Genomic DNA, 17,109 nt, shown 5'->3' with positions numbered 1-17,109 from the left:
GGGTAGTGGGTTCGATTCCCGGGACCACCCATACGTAGAATGTATGCACACATGACTGTAAGTCGCTTTGGATAAAAGCGTCAGCTAAATGGCATATATTATTATTATTATTATATGCAAAAAATGTGCATGATGGTACTATATCTAACTAGTTCATACAGATGTAGGATCTAAATTTGACTACTCTTTTGTTGCTGAGAATGTTCCTATGCCGCAGGAATATTTACTCAAAAACCATACTAACACATGGTTATATTAACAGTATTGCACATTGTCCAGCTAATAGCCTAACTACCCATCAAGCAACATTATGGACTGAACGTTCAAATCCTGTTGCTGCAGGATTATTCTGCAAAGACAATACTGGTCAAATGTACATAAATAAACCTTCCACGTGCCTTGAATATTACACCTTGGAAACCAAATGAAAAATAACCATGGATAAGACACCGTATGAATGATTTCTTTCAAATAATTCCAGTTTTCATTTGTTTGGGTTGAGTTTAGGATTAAGGTAAACCCTTTCCTCCCAGAAGGCCTAGACCAGACGTATTCAAATACAATAAATATGTTGTCTCATATATTTATTATCACAGAGCTGATCTTTGTATAAGTTAATATAAATAATAAATGTTCCTCCTCACTCCACTTCATGTACTTCCCTCCTCCTCGTGTAGGGAAATCCTTGTCTCATCGCGCACCAGCGACTCCTGTGGCGGGCCGGGTGCAGTGCGCGCTAACCAAGGTTTCCAGGTGCACAGTGTTTCCCTCAACACATTGGTGCGGCTGGCTTCCGGGTTGGATGGCTCTGTGTTAAGAAGCAGAGTGGCTTGGTTGAGTTGTGTATCGGAGGACCCATGACTTTCAACCTTCGTCTCTCCCGAGCCCGTACTGGAGTTGTAGTGATGAGACAAGATAGTAGCTTCTAAAAAACAATTGGATACCACAAAATTGGGGAGAAAAAGGGGTAAAATTCAAATAAATAAATAAATAAATAGAAAAATCTTACGCACTCACATTAAATCACACGCACTCACATTAAATCATACGCACTCACATTAAATCACACGCACTCACATTAAATCACACGCACTCACATTAAATCACTCGCACTCACATTAAATCACGCACTCACATTAAATCACACGCACTCACATTAAATCACACTCACATTAAATCACATGCACTCACATTAAATCACATGCACTCACATTAAATCACATGCACTCACATTAAATCACATGCACTCACATTAAATCACATGCACTCACATTAAATCACATGCACTCACATTAAATCACATGCACTCACATTAAATCACATGCACTCACATTAAATCACATGCACTCACATTAAATCACATGCACTCACATTAAATCACACAAACTCACATTAAATCACACGCACTCACATTAAATCACACGCACACACACAGCCTATCACCCAGTACTGTATTGTACATTATTGTACTGTACTGCACAAAACATCAACTGTTTAAACAATCATAATGCATATATGCAAGTGAAAAGTGGATTCTCTTGGCAAAAAAGTTGATTCTCTTGGCAAAAAGAATACATCCAGGTAGCCTAGTGGTTAGAGCGTTGGACTAGTAACTGAAAAGTTGCAAGATTGAATCCCTGAGCTGACAAGGTAAAAATCTGTCATTCTAACCCTGAACAAGGCAGTTAACCCACTGTTCCTAGGCTGTCATTGAAAATAAGAATTTGTTCTTAACTGACTTGCCTAGTAAAATTTAAAAAAGGAGAAATGCTCACTAACAGGGATGTGAATACATTTGTGCACCAAATTTAATAGAAATAAGCTTTGACTGTATCAAAAAGCTTATTTCTCTCAAATTTGGTCACACATATGTTCACGTCCCTGTTAGTGAGCATTTCTCCTTTGCCAAGAGAATCCAGGAATGTCCACCAGAACTGTTGCCAGATAATTTAATGTTCATTTCTCTAACATAAGACGAGGCAGTTTTAGAGAATTTGGCAGACCACGTGTATGCCGTCGTGTAGGCGAACATTTTACTGATGTCAACGTTGTGAGCAGATTGCCCCATGGTGGAGGTGGGGTTATGGTATGGGCAGGCATAAGCTATGGACAATTAACACAATTGTATTTTATCAATGGCAATTTGAATGCACAGAGATACCGTGATGAGATCCTGAAGCCTGTTGTCGTGCCATTCATCCGCCGCCACCACATGATAATGCACGGCCCATTGTCACAGGGATCTGTACACAATTCCTGGCGGCTGAAAATGTTCCAGTTCTTCCATGGCCTGCATACATTTACATTTACATTTAAGTCATTTAGCAGACGCTCTTATCCAGAGCGACTTACAAATTGGTGCATTCACCTTATGACATCCAGTGGAACAGCCACTTTACAATAGTGCATCTAAATCTTTTAAGGGGGGTGAGAAGGATTACTTTATCCTATCCTAGGTATTCCTTAAAGAGGTGGGGTTTCAGGTGTCTCCGGAAGGTGGTGATTGACTCCGCTGTCCTGGCGTCGTGAGGGAGTTTGTTCCACCATTGGGGAGCCAGAGCAGCGAACAGTTTTGACTGGGCTGAGCGGGAACTGTACTTCCTCAGTGGTAGGGAGGCGAGCAGGCCAGAGGTGGATGAACGCAGTGCCCTTGTTTGGGTGTAGGGCCTGATCAGAGCCTGGAGGTACTGAGGTGCCGTTCCCCTCACAGCTCCGTAGGCAAGCACCATGGTCTTGTAGCGGATGCGAGCTTCAACTGGAAGCCAGTGGAGAGAGCGGAGGAGCGGGGTGACGTGAGAGAACTAGACATGTCAGCCATTGAGTACGTTTGGGATGCTCTGGATCGACGTGTACAACAGCATGTTCCAGAGTCCCGCCAATATCCAGAAACTTCACACAGCCATTGAAGAGGAGTGGGACAACATTTCACAGGCCACAATCAACAGCCTGATGAACTCTATGCGAAGGAGGTGTGTCGCGCTGTATGAGGCAAATGGTGGTCATACCAGATACTGACCGGTTTTCTGATACACACTCCTAGATTTTTTTTAAAGCTATCTGTGATTAGTTTATTTCAATTCAGTTTTAACCCCTAACCCAAACCCAAATTAAAAGGGCAACACACTCGCTAATATCTGTTGCCTGCAGTTACAACATCTGTCTCCATTTTAGAAACTGCTTTGAGGTTATCATGCCAACTAATCTTCCCGGTGCCTGAGTCAGCTGTCAGTCAAACTCTGGTAGGAAACTTCTGTTCTGTTGCCAGCAGTAATGCAGTCTGAAATGATTCAGATATGGCTGACAACCAATATTGAGAAACATTGCATGTCCGCTCAGTTTTATAAACAGTCAAATGTATCATAAAACTCAAGTCTGTTAAGATATATTATCCAAGAAAAAATGATTCAAGCCCATATTTCTCCAAAAATGTAACCAACAACCCTGAATGTGTCAGATACACCTGTCACAAATTGCACAATCTGGAGCAAATTTCTTCACACACCTTCAAATGTATCTAGTGTGTCTGTAGCAGGTGCCTCCATTGGATCCAGTGTTGTTGGTTGAAAATCCAAAGACAATACATTTATAATAAGTGTTTGAGTGTGGTTTTAGGCGTGACCTCAGGTATGTCTGTGTGTCTCAATCACTTTTTCAAAGAACGGTTTGTCTTCTTTATTCTTCAGACACAATTATCTGGAGGGATTAAAATCATCAAGTACCAGTCCCCAAATGTGAAATGTGTCTGCCTCTGTGTTCAACCTCTCACATTTTGTCAAAGTAAGGCTGTGGGCGGTTACATGTATTTCTAAGAAAAATACCTTGGCATTGAGTCAAAGCTACCAAGGAAGGACACTATATTGACTTTTAGTGCAGTCATGGTCTCCTTCAGATGTTTGTGCTTTCATGAGCTGAAGGTTATTGAGCTGCCGTTGTAGCTAGGACACAATAGACTGACAACATTCAATGCGTAGTGTTTGCACTGAACGTGAAAACATGTAAGTATGAAAGCCACTGAAATAAGCCTCAGGGTATCTTTTGTTACCAATGCTTACTTTAATACACAATACTATTCCATTGTGGGAAATGTCTTTGAGGCAGTTCCAGGTAAGTGTGTTGAGTCTAGCAATGTTGGGAGATTGGTATGCAAGAAGGAGTCAATCTGAGAATAGGGATACCATAGGCACTGGTGACGAAACTGCACATGTGAAAACATGACTGCATGTGAAATAAATGTCACAGCATGGGGATGCAAAATTTCAACATGTGATACCATCAAACCATCAAACGTAAATGTTTTTTACACATGAAAATGCAATTCCATATGTAAGAATTTGATTTTCACATGAGAAATTCTCCTCATGTGAAAAGGTGGTGTTAACGTGTTTAATACATGTGAAAATGTGGTTTCATGTGAACAACTGACCTCATGTTTTTCTTGTTTTCACGTGACAATTTCAGCATAACATGTGAAAACAGCTATTTCACATGGTTTTTTTTCAAGGGACGTAATGAAATGGTATGGGGGTTTTCAGTGGTGGATAAAGTACTCAATTGTCATACTTGAGTAAAAGTAAAGATACCTTAATAGAAAATGACTCAAGTAAAAGTGTAAGTCACCCAGTAAAATACTACTCGAGTAAAAGTATTTGGTTTTAAATATACATAATTATAAAAAATAAATGGAATTGCAAAAAGAAAGTTAAAGTATAAATCATTTCAGATTCCTTTATATTAAGCAAACCAGACGGCAAATTATTTTTGGTGTTTTTTATTGACGTATCGCTAGGGGCACACTCCAACATCATTTACAAACAAAGCATTTGTGTTTATTGAATCCGCTAGATGAGAGGCAGTAGGGATGACCAGGGATGTTCTCTTGATAAGTGTGTACATTGGACCATTTTCCTGTCAAAATATAACGAGTACTTTTGGGTGTCAGGGAACATGTAGTAAAAAGTACATTATTTTCTTTAGGAATGTAGTGAAGTAAAAGTTGGCAAAAATATAAATAGTAAAGTGAAGTGCAGATACCTAAAAAAAACTACTTAAGTAGTACTTTCAAGTATTTCTACTTAAAACTACTTTACTCCACTGTGGTTTTTAAGGTAAGTGGTACGCTGTTCAGCTAAAATTGTGAAAACATCTCTAATCAATATAATTACATTTGACATGATCACTTAGATTTGAACTCACAACCTCTGTATTTGTGGTATGCTTAGCAGACTAAACTCCATTACATGGTGAAGGAAATTTCTGATGAACTTCCCCAATGACGTGGAGCCGAGACCAGGCTTTGTGGAATCTAGCTCCGATTACATAGATCCAATACTTTAAAAAAATGAAATGCCCACCATATTTGTCCTCTGTATTTGCGTGGCTTTCTTGTTTGCTGAAGTCCATACTTGTTAATCGAATACCACCAACAACTCATTTATTGTTGTGATTCAATTGGCACATGCGCATTTGAGCTGAGTTGCCAATTTAGAGCAACAACAATGAGAAAACTGTTGTTTTATTTGATTAACTAACGGGGCAGCAGGTAGCCTAGCAGTTGTGGGGTAGCCTAGAGTGTTGAGCCAGTAACCGAAAGGTCACTGGTTTGAATCCCTGAGCCGGCAAGGTGGAAAAAAATCTGTTGTTCTACCCTTGAGTAAAGTAGTTAACCCCCAACAACTGTTCCCCGGGCACTGATGTGGATGCCAATTAAGGCAGCCCCCTGCACCTCTGATTTAGAGGGATTGTGTTAAATGCATTCAGTTGTGCAACTGACTAGGTATGCCATCTGCACCGCTATTTTAGTAATTGGTTAATCTCACTATTCTCTCAACATGGATTTCAGTTTCTTATTTAAACAATTTGAGTTTTTTCTGTATAGTTGTCTAATGTTGGCCTTACAAAAAATGTGAAATAGCTGTTTTCACATGTTATTAATCTTAAATGTCATATGTTAACATGTTAACATCACCTTTTCATATGTGAGAAAAAAGCATGTTTTTATCTCACATGTTCAATGCAGTTGCACATGTAAAATTTGCTGTTTCACATTTTAAAATCAATCACATGTAAAACTCACATTTGCAGTATCACATGTAAGAAAACTTAACATGTGAGAATCTCCCTTTCACATGCGGAATTGCATGTTCTGATATGAAAAACAATCATTTGTGAAAATACAATTTGCAGTTTCACGTGTAAGAAAACTCGACATTTGAAAATGTCACACATGGAATTGGATTTTGACATGTAAAAAACAATCCCATGTAAAAATCCCATGTGCAGTTTCACATGTAAGAACACCACATCAATCTCACTTTCACATATGGAAATGGAAGTTGGAAACCATTCACATGTGAAAATCTGATTTGCAGCAGTTTCACATGTAAGAAAACTCCACGTCAAAATCTAACTTTCACACGTGGAATTTCAAGTTCACATGTGGTGGCGAAATAGTGTTATTCTCCTTACATGTGAAAAGGTAGTGTAAACATAGCAGTAGCAATGTTTCTAGATATGAAATAGCTAATTCTGCAATGCCATTCGGTAAAAAGGTAACTTAGCCTACCTAAGCATAATAATTCAAATGTGTTAAAAATAATTATTTCCTATTTGAGCCATCAATTTGGGGTGTTACTGCTGCAGGCGCACAAAGTCTCTTCCTCATACGTTGGTCAGCGGTCGTTGGAAGAAGGTCGGTGAAAAGAACAGAGAAGCTAGCGCTCCTTATTTATACCGTTTAACATGTTAAAGTAAATCAGTTAACGCAAGTTAACTTTTGTCATTTTAGTGCTCTTTCTTTATTGCATTGTCTGAAAGCGTTCAAAATACACTGAAAACATCCAAAATCCATCATCTATACAGCTGACAACAATACGATGTCAAAGCAAGTTGACATTGAGGTTAAAAAAAGTGTTTATCAATTTACCTGATTTTGAGAACCATTACTTTGTACAAAATCAAGACGTCAATTTTCTTTTAATGCTTTTTCTATACAAAATCTGAAAATTTCAACTACATTTGAGCAAATTTGGAATTTTACCTCATTGTTGTGTATTTTACCTTTATTTAAGCAGGGAGTCACCATTGAGACCAAGGTCTCTTTCATAAGGGAGCCCTGCATATACAATTTCATGAGACAAAAAAAAACACAGTATAAAACAAGTAAAATACAGCATAATACAAATATTCCAGAAAATCTGTTACATTCCTCAAATAAGAACGTCCCCAATAAGCACCAGAACATCCAATTGTAATGTATTTTGTAGTTGCTTCCAGCAATGAGGTGCTTTAAAACTAAAAGCGGATTTACCTATATTTTAACAGAGAAGTTAGGTAAGTCGTAAGCTTGTGTTAATAGGGCTTTGTAAAGAAAAAAGGAATAATGAAGTATACAGGACTTTAATGAGGACCAGGCAAACATTTGCTACAGGATGCAGTGGTGAGTATTAAAACGGTCACCCGTGATAAAGGGCTATGGTAGACGGCATCCAAAGGTTTAAGAGAACCAATGAATACATATGTAGTCCATCTGAAACAATTTTGCAAGAAGTAGAGAACACATTTAAATTTTTCCCACAATAAGTCGTTTTAAACCAACCAGGGTTTTCCGTAAAGCAACAAATTCAGATTGTAGCTATAACATAGCCTGGTCAACAGTTGGGGAAAGGCATACATAAATGCAACAGCATCGTCTGCATACAGATTAATATGACACGTTTTAACAGATAGACCAATTGTCAGGGCCCGGTTACGAACCCGGGTCTCCGGAGTGAGAAACAGTCACTTAACCAACTGAGCCACGAATAGTCGGCAGAACCCAGAAGATGAGGCAGACACAGCAGTACTTGAGACGGTGTATTTAATGAAGTAAAAAGTGAAGTCCTTCAGGAAAACATGAAACTCCACAACCTCAAAAGGAATTCCACAAGAACAAAGGTAATCCTCCAAGACAAAAAGGTAAATCCACAAGGTGGTAGGTATAGCATAAAAAGCCTCAAAAGATACTCAAAAATAAATAAACAAGAACAAAAAAAAGAATTCCACAAGAGAGTCCACCGGGATCAACAAGAGTTCACAGAATACTAGGGCTGGGTGCTAACATACAAACACAGAGCAAAGAACTGAGGGAAAACTAAGGGTTTAAATACAATCAGCGGAAACGAGGCACAGGTGCAAATAATAATGGGGATCAAGGGAAAACAAAAGGTCAAAAAGCACAATGGGGGCATCTAGTGACCAAAAACCGGAACAACCCTGGCCAAATCCTGACACCAATATTATGTACATGAATAGTAAAGAGAACAGGTCCCAGTCCAGACCCCTGTTGTACTCCTTTTGTAATATCCAGGAATCTAGACTTGACGGCATCAGAAATCATGCATTCTGTCCTATCTGACAGATCATTCTCAATCAATTTGCAAGAAGCCTGATCCAGGCCTATTTCAGTCAGCCTTTGAATGAGAATGTAACGATCAACCGTGTCAAAGGCCTTGGAAAGGTCTACGGATAAGGCAGCACAATGGTTTTTACAATCTAAGCTATTTAACACATAATCTAGAAAAAGCGCAGCACTAAACGGTGGTTTAGCCAGGTCTAAAACTAGACTGGTGCACATTTAGAATAGAATGTAGAAGAGAAAAAAGTTCTTAGCTGAAACTTGGCCAGGGATTCTAAAACGGTGGAAAGGCAAGAACTTGGAAATTAGACAGTAGTTACGTTGTTTCAGAGATTTGACTACTTTCCAGAAGTTCACTGGATTCCCACCATTCTCAGATACACCGTTCAAAAAGTATATTGACTTTGCTTTTCTGACCAGACATCTATTTCTCAAATGTCTGAAGGGCTGCCAGTCAGACATAGTATCAGTCAATCTAGCCTTAGCCCAAGCGGCATTTCTTTCCTGTAATTTTTCAGACAATTCATGCATGAACCAAGGGTTTGTTCAATCCGTTACTCTTAGTTTTGTATATGGAGCATGCTTATCAGCAACAGTGTTAATAAACAGAGGGGCCTGATCTGAGTCAGAGATAGAAGACATTCAAATGTGAAAATGCACATGTTAAAGTGTAGCGGACATGAGTTGGTCATGGTTGCTTATAGTCATGTAATGAGGTAGCCCCACCTGCGAATAAATAATTAGTGTAGGCCCTCTTGGTCTAATGATGTCGGCTTCTCCCGTGGGAAATCTGGGTTCTAATCCTGCCAGTTACAAGATCACACATTACATTTTTAATATCACAATGTGAAATGTTGGGAAAAGACCTGCTGTTTTTCATGTGATTTGTTCACATGTAAAAAAATTCATGTGAAATGTCACGTGTCCAAAAACCACATGTCTGACTTGTGAACATTTTCAGGTGATTTGTTCACATGTCTGAAAACCACTTGCTTTTTTACGTGTTCTTTTCAGATGTGATTTTTTCATGTGTTCTTTTAGTTGTAACTGTGGTGGGCCTTTTTATTATGTATTGATGTTACTCTTGAATCACTATGATAAATATAATAGTTTTTCTTGAGTGTATTTTTAACAAAGCTGGGATTTACTTTGAAGTCCAAAGTGTAGGAATACAGGTGAAATTAGTTATTGACACAGACATGGTGGCGTAGCAGGAAGATCAGAATGCCGTGAACCAAGAGGTTGTAAGTTCAAGGCGAGGACATGTTGAATAATAATTACTGTATAAATAAACATACACAATGTATGTCAAATACATAAGTTGAAGACTATGTGACATTCATGGGACATCCTAGCGACTCCTTTTTGTTTGCAGGGTATCACCTGTGAAATTTCATGTGAAAAAAATCCACGTGAAACTTCATGTGAAATATTCTCATATGTGAAGTGTTCCAAAATCAAAGGGTTTCCAATGAGAAAGGTTAAGTGATCACATGTTCCAAAACCACACAAATAACATTTCACATGTGCAAATCATAACACTTTCAGACTCTGAAGATCTACTGCAGTCCTTTTCAACTCAGGTGTGTGCAGAATTAAATCACATTTAATCACGCACTGGAGTCGCTAGTGCGCGATGAGACATCCCTGTCGGGGAAACTCTCCTATAACCCGGACGGCGCTGGGCCAATTGTACGCCGCCCCATGGGTCTCCTGGTAGCGGCCGGCTGCGACAGAGCCTGGACTTGAACCCAGACTCTCTAGTGGCACAGCTAGCACTGCAATGCAGTGCCTTAGACCACTGCACCACTCGGGAGGCCCCTATTTCAGTCACTTCTAACCATGGTAGCCATAATAATGGGCACTTCTAACCATGGTAGCCATAATAATGGACACTTCTAACCATAATAATGGGAACTTCTAACCATGGTGGCCATAATAATGGGAACTTCTAACCATGGTGGCCATAATAATGGGCACTTCTAACCATGGTAGCCATAATAATGGGCACTTCTAACCATGGTAGCCATAATAATGGGCACTTCTAACCATGGTGGCCATAATAATGGGCACTTCTAACCATGGTAGCCATAATAATGGGCACTTCTAACCATGGTAGCCATAATAATGGGCACTTCTAACCATGCATGGTAGCCATAATAATGGGCACTTCTAACCATGGTAGCCATAATAATGGGCACTTCTAACCATGGTAGCCATAATAATGGGCACTTCTAACCATGCATGGTAGCCATAATAATGGGCACTTCTAACCATGCATGGTAGCCATAATAATGGGCACTTCTAACCATGGTAGCCATAATAATGGGCACTTCTAACCATGGTAGCCATAATAATGGGCACTTCTAACCATGGTAGCCATAATAATGGGCACTTCTAACCATGCATGGTAGCCATAATAATGGGCACTTCTAACCATGGTAGCCATAATAATGGGCACTTCTAACCATGGTAGCCATAATAATGGGCACTTCTAACCATGGTGGCCAGAATAAAGAGAGCAAAAAAAAAGAAGGAAAAAAAGTGCAATCAATGAATGAAGGATTGGAGAAAAATAACTCAACTATATTCTGTAAACATGTTGTAATATTCAAAGGATGCAAAGGATAGACTGTAACTTAGGCAAACTTACATTTAAACGTAATCAGTTCCCTTTGAAGCTTCTCACATGGGTTATCTGTATTCCTCCTTACATAAATAGACTGTCAGGTTCCTCATAGTGAAAACTCAATATATTCTCTGCAAAGGGTTTAAACTTGGCTGTACTTAGTCTCATAACCTTGTGATACAGCTTCAAAATGCTTAACTTCCTAGTTTCTCTGTGCAGTACCTCTGTGAGGGCCTTGTGATGCTGCCAGTGAATGTCTGGAGGCCACCATCTGATAACCATTTACGGGTTTCTATTTTCCAGGAGAAAATAAAGTCATTTCCACGGAGATGAAACAAGAGACAGGGTGACGTTAAGGTAGATAAGTGCCAGCACAATATATCCCTGCATGGCGGACACATCTTTTCGTTACCTTGTGATGTTTTTCTGCGTTCCTGAGGTCACCTAATGGGCCAGCTCAATTACGGACTGTGTGGACAAATCATATCTATGGAAGAGTAATTTTGGTCCGATTGAAAGCACCTCTCAGCCTATTCACCAGTCTTGCATGGTCAGCCCTCTCTTGAATATAGACAAAGTCTAGCATGAGAGTGAAGCCATCCCATGAATGCAGAGGACACTTTGTGTTAGGTCAGGGATGGGCAACTCCAGACCTTGGAGGCCTGATTGGTGTCACACTTTTGACGCAGCTATCACACCTGACTCCAATCGTCAACTAATCATGATCTTCAGTTTAGAATGAAATTAGTTTAATCAGCTGTGTTTGCTAGGGATGAGGGAAAAGTGTGGCACCACTCTGGCCCCCGAGGACTGGAGTTGATCGTCCCCATTGTTACTTAAAAAGGATCGGACCCTTTTTTCAATTTTATCCTAAAATGACATACACAAATCTATCTGCCTGTAGCTCAGCACCTAAAGCAAGGATATGCATATTCTTGATACCATTTGAAAGGAAACACTTTTAAGTTTGTGGAAATGTGAAATTAATGTAGGAGAATATAATACATTAGATTTGGTAAAAGATAATACCAAGAAAAAACATTCATATTTTTTTTTCATAATCTTTGAAGTGCAAGAGAAAGACCACCATTAATTATTGCAGTTTATGCACACTTTAGATTTTGGCCACTAGATGACAGCAGTGTATGTGCAAAGTTTTATACTGATCCAATGAACCATTGCATTACTGTTCAAAATGTTATATCAACTCTGCCCAAATGTGCTTAATTGTTTTATTGATACATTTTCAAGTACATAACTGTGCACTCTCCTCAAACAATAGCATAGTATTATTTTACTGTAATAGCTACTGTAAATTGAACAGTGCAGTTGGATTAACAAGAATTTAAGATTTCTGCCCATATCAGATATGTCTATGTCCTGGGAGATGTTCTTGTTACTTATAACGTCATGCTAATCACATTAGCGCACGTTAGCTCAACCGTCTTGCGGGGGGGACACAGATCCCATAGAGGTTAAAGAATTTATGAATATTATGTCACAATTCCATTCAGATTGTTCAAAAAGTTGTTGAAGAAACGATGAGAATGGTTTCACAATATGGACACAGAAATCAAAAGGCAGCCATTAAGTCAGTCTAATCAACACTGTTTTTGATTTTAGATTGTTCACGGGAAGGAGAAATTAACAATGAGTCTAGGTAGACACAAAACAGTAAGGACAAAAAGTGAAAAAAGTCCAGATCAATAGAGAAGATTCCAAATTACTGTCTAACAGGTAAAATAGAAATTAACCAGGATTCAGAGGGGAAAAGAGATGGGCCTTCAACAGAAGCCTTGAGGTGCTCCAGAATGTCCATCATGATATTACATTGCTCTGGATTATGTCATGTTGGATTACACACCAGAAATTGTCCCAGGCATGACACCCACACACCGGCCCATTTCTTCCCTTGAGGCCCGTATTATTAGGCAAATAATGATAATTCTGCACAATTCCCCTCATTTAGACAGGCCCACTGGCCTTAGAAGGACCAGTCCATTTACCCAAACTGTCAGTTCTGATTACACATACCCACATTTGGATTATTCCTATCAAAGAATATCATGATCAAACATCTTGATATGTGGAGTTCATTATTAGCCTGTCTGCAGGTCTCTCTGATTTGGCCAATATCTTAACAAAAACATCAATGCTACTGTGCAGCACTGCTACTGTGCTACTGTACCGGCCACGGCCAGGAGGTCCGTGGGGCGACGCACAATTGGCCTAGCGTCGTCCGGGTTAGGGAGGGCTTGGTCGGTAGGGATATCCTTGTCTCATCGCACTCCAGCGGCTCCTGTGGCGGGCCGGGCACAGTGCGCGCTAACCAAGGTTGCCAGGTGCACAGTGTTTCCTCCGGCACATTGGTGCAGCTGGCTTCCGGGTTGGATTAAGAAGCAGTTAAGAAGCAGTGCGGCTGGTTGGGTTGTGTATCGGAGGACGCATGACTTTCAACCTTCTTCTCTCCCGAGCCCGTACGGGAGTTGTAGCGATGAGACAAGATAGTAGCTACTAAAACAATTGGATACCACGAAATTGGGGAGAAAAAGGGGTACATTTAAAAAAACAAAAAAATTACAAAAACATCAATGTCCAGCAAATACTGTCCAGCATTGTTGAATTCAAGAGACTATTTGTACTCATGCTTAATCATGGATTTTTTTAATAGAAAATAAACTTATTATAGTTTTGTGATTTTCTATGAGTTTTTATTTCTATTCATTTTTTATTTTAATTAGAAATGCACTTTAGTTTCAGTTAGTTTCAGTTAGCGCTCAAACCAGCCAGTTTATAACATTGAATATGGAGTCCTTGTGCCTCCCGGGTGGCGCAGTGGTTACGGGTGCTGTGGTTAGAGAAGCAGTGTGGCTGGTTGGGTTGTGTATCGGAGGACGCATGACTTTCAACCTTTGTCTCTCCCGAGCCTGTATGGGAGTTGTAGCGATGAGACAAGATAGTAGCTACTACAACAATTGGATACCATGAAAAAGGGGTAAAAAATATATTATTTTTTTTCCTTATTACTTAGTTTAAGGGGGTGCCATGACTTGTGTTCTTTTCATCCCCTTTAAAAAGGATGAAGTGATTGGCAATGGCTAGTTTGTAATATGCAGGCCATAGACATCAAACCCCCACTTCATAATTATTGATTGCAGTCAAAAGTATGGACACACCCACTCATCCAAGGGTTTTTCTTTATTTTTACTATTTTCTACATTGTAGAATAATAGTGATGACATCAAAACTATGAAATAACACATTTGGAATAATGTAGTAACCAAAAAAGTGTAAACATTTTTTATATATAGTTTATATTTGAGATTCTTCAAAGTAGCCACCCTTTGCCTTGATGACAGCTTCGCACACTCTTGTCATTCTCTCAACCAGGTTCATGAGGTAGTCACCTGGGATGCATTTAAATGAACAGGTGTGCCTTGTTAAAAGGTCATTTGTGGAATTTCTTTGCTTCTTAATGCGTTTGAGCCAATCAGTTGTGTTGTGACAAGGTAGGGGTGGTATACAGAAGCCCTATTTGGTAAAAGACCAAGTGCATTATGGCAAGAACAGCTCAAATAAGCAAAGAGAAACGGCAGTCCATCATTACTTTAAGACATGGTCAATCAAACCAGATAATTTCAAGAACTTTGAAAGTTTCAAGTGCAGATGCAAAAACCATCAAGCACTACAGTGTGATGAAGCTGGCTGTCATGACAACCACCACTGGAAAGGAAGACCCAGAATTACCTCTGCTGCAGAGGATAAGTGCAAAGCTGTCACCAAGGCAAAGGGTGGCTACTTTGAAGAATCTAAAATCTAAACTATATTTGGATTTGTTTAACACTTTTTTGGTTACTACATGATTCCATGTGTAATTTCATAGTTGTGATGTCTTCATGATTATTCTACTATGTAGAAAATATTTACAAAATAAAGAAAAACCCTTGAATGAGTAGGTGTTCTAAAAGTAGGTGTTCTAAAACTTTTGACTGGTAGTGTATATAGCGCCTATCCAGATGTCATCTACCACATGTTTTGTAAAAGATAATATATAAAACAAGTAACATTTCTCAGAAAATAAAGGTGCAAAATAGAATGAATGCATGGAAAGTGGAATGGGTTAAACATTATGATACTAAATGTAAGTAGTTCATAGGGTTGTGGAATTATGGACTGAGTCGAGATGACCTGTGATACCACCATTTCTGTTGCACATCACAACAGGTAAAAAGATGTGACGAGCATATCTATGCTAGGCATTCATGAGTAAACAAGCATATCTTCCTCCACCTTCACAGCAATAATATGTCTTAGCATGCCTGTGTAGTGGGTTGGTTGATCAAATCACATGGAATGGGAGCACGTTCAGTGAAGCAGTATGTGTCAAAATAACAGAGACAGGAATGATAAAATGTCAGTTGAGTTGTAGTCATATCACAGGAGGTTTGTGGCACCTTAATTGGGGAGGAAGGGGCTCGTGGGATTGGCTAGAAAGGAATGAGTAGAATAGTGTCAAATACATCAAACACATAGTTTGATGCCATTCCCTTTGCACCGTTACAGCCCTTATTATGAGCCGTCCTCCCCTCAGCAGCCTCCACTGTGCCATATGAATGTAAATTGCAGCAGTTGAAATTGAATCTGCAAGTGAAAGTTCACTCTAAGGTGCTGTTTTATACAGTTGAAGTTGGAAGTTTACATACACCTTAGCCAAATACATTTAAACTCAGTGTTTCACAATTACTGACATTTAATCCTAGTAAAAAATCCCTGTCTTAGGTCAGTTAGGATCACCACTTTAATTTAAGAATGTGAAATGTCCAAATAATAGTAGAGAATGATTTATTTCAGCTTTCATCACATTCCTAGTGGGCCAGAAGTTTACATAGACTCAATTAGTATTTGGTAGCATTGCCTTTAAATTGTTTAACTTGGGTCAAACATTTTGGGTAGCCTTCCACAAGCTTCCCACAATAAGTTGGGTGAATTTTGGCCCATTCCTCCTGACAGAGCTGGTGTAACTTAGTCAGGTTTGTAGGCCTCCTTGCTCGCACACGCTTTTTCAGTTCTGACCACAAATTTTCTATGGGATTGATGTCAGGGCTTTGTGATGGCCACTCCAATACCTTGACTTTGTTGTCCTTAAGCCATTTTGCCACAACTTTAGAAGTATGCTTAGGGTCATTGTCCATTTGGAAGACCCATTTGCAACCAAGCTTTAACTTCCTGACTGATGTCTTGAGATGTTGCTTCAATATATTCACATGATTTTCCTACCTCATGATGCCATCTATTTTGTGAAGTGCACCAGTCCCTCCTTCAGCAAAGCACCCCCACAACATGATGCTACTTCCCCCGTGCTTCACTGTTGGGATGGTATTCTTCAGCTTGCAAGCATCCCCCTTTTTCCTCCAAACAGATCTATTTTTGTTTCATCAGACCAGAGGACATTTTTCCAAAAAGTACAATATTTTTCTCCATGTGCAGTTGCAAACCATGGTCTGGCTTTTTTTATGGCAGTTTTGGAGCAGTGGCTTCTTCCTTACTGAGCGGCCTTTCAGTTTATGTCGATACAGGACTCACTTTACTGTGGATATAGATACTTTTGTACCCGTTTCCTCCAGCATCTTCACAAGGTTATTTTACTGTGCTGTTGTTCTGGGATTTATTTGCACTTTTCGCACCAAAGTCCGTTAATCTCTAGGAGACAGAAAGTGTCTTCTTCCTGAGCGGTGTGACAGCTGCGTGGTCCCATGGTGTTTATACTTGCGTACTATTGTTTTTACAGAAGAATGTGGTACCTTCAAGCATTTGGAAATTGCTCCCAAGGATGAACCAGACTTGTGGAGGTCTACAATTGTTTTATGAGGGCTGATTTCTTTAGATTTTCCCATGGTGTCAGGCAAAGAGACACTGAGTTTGAGGGTAGGCCTTGAAATACATCCACAGGCACACCTCCAATGGACTCAAATTATGTCAATTAGCCTATCAGAAGCCATGACATAATTTCCTGGAATTTTCTAAGCTGTTTAAAGGCACAGTCAAATTAGTCTACTTAGTAAACTTCTGACTCACTGGAATTGTGATA

Source organism: Oncorhynchus keta, chromosome 31, assembly GCF_023373465.1.
Source record: "Oncorhynchus keta strain PuntledgeMale-10-30-2019 chromosome 31, Oket_V2, whole genome shotgun sequence".
Lineage (NCBI taxonomy): Eukaryota > Metazoa > Chordata > Actinopteri > Salmoniformes > Salmonidae > Oncorhynchus > Oncorhynchus keta.
Note: the sequence above shows the minus strand (reverse complement) of the source record.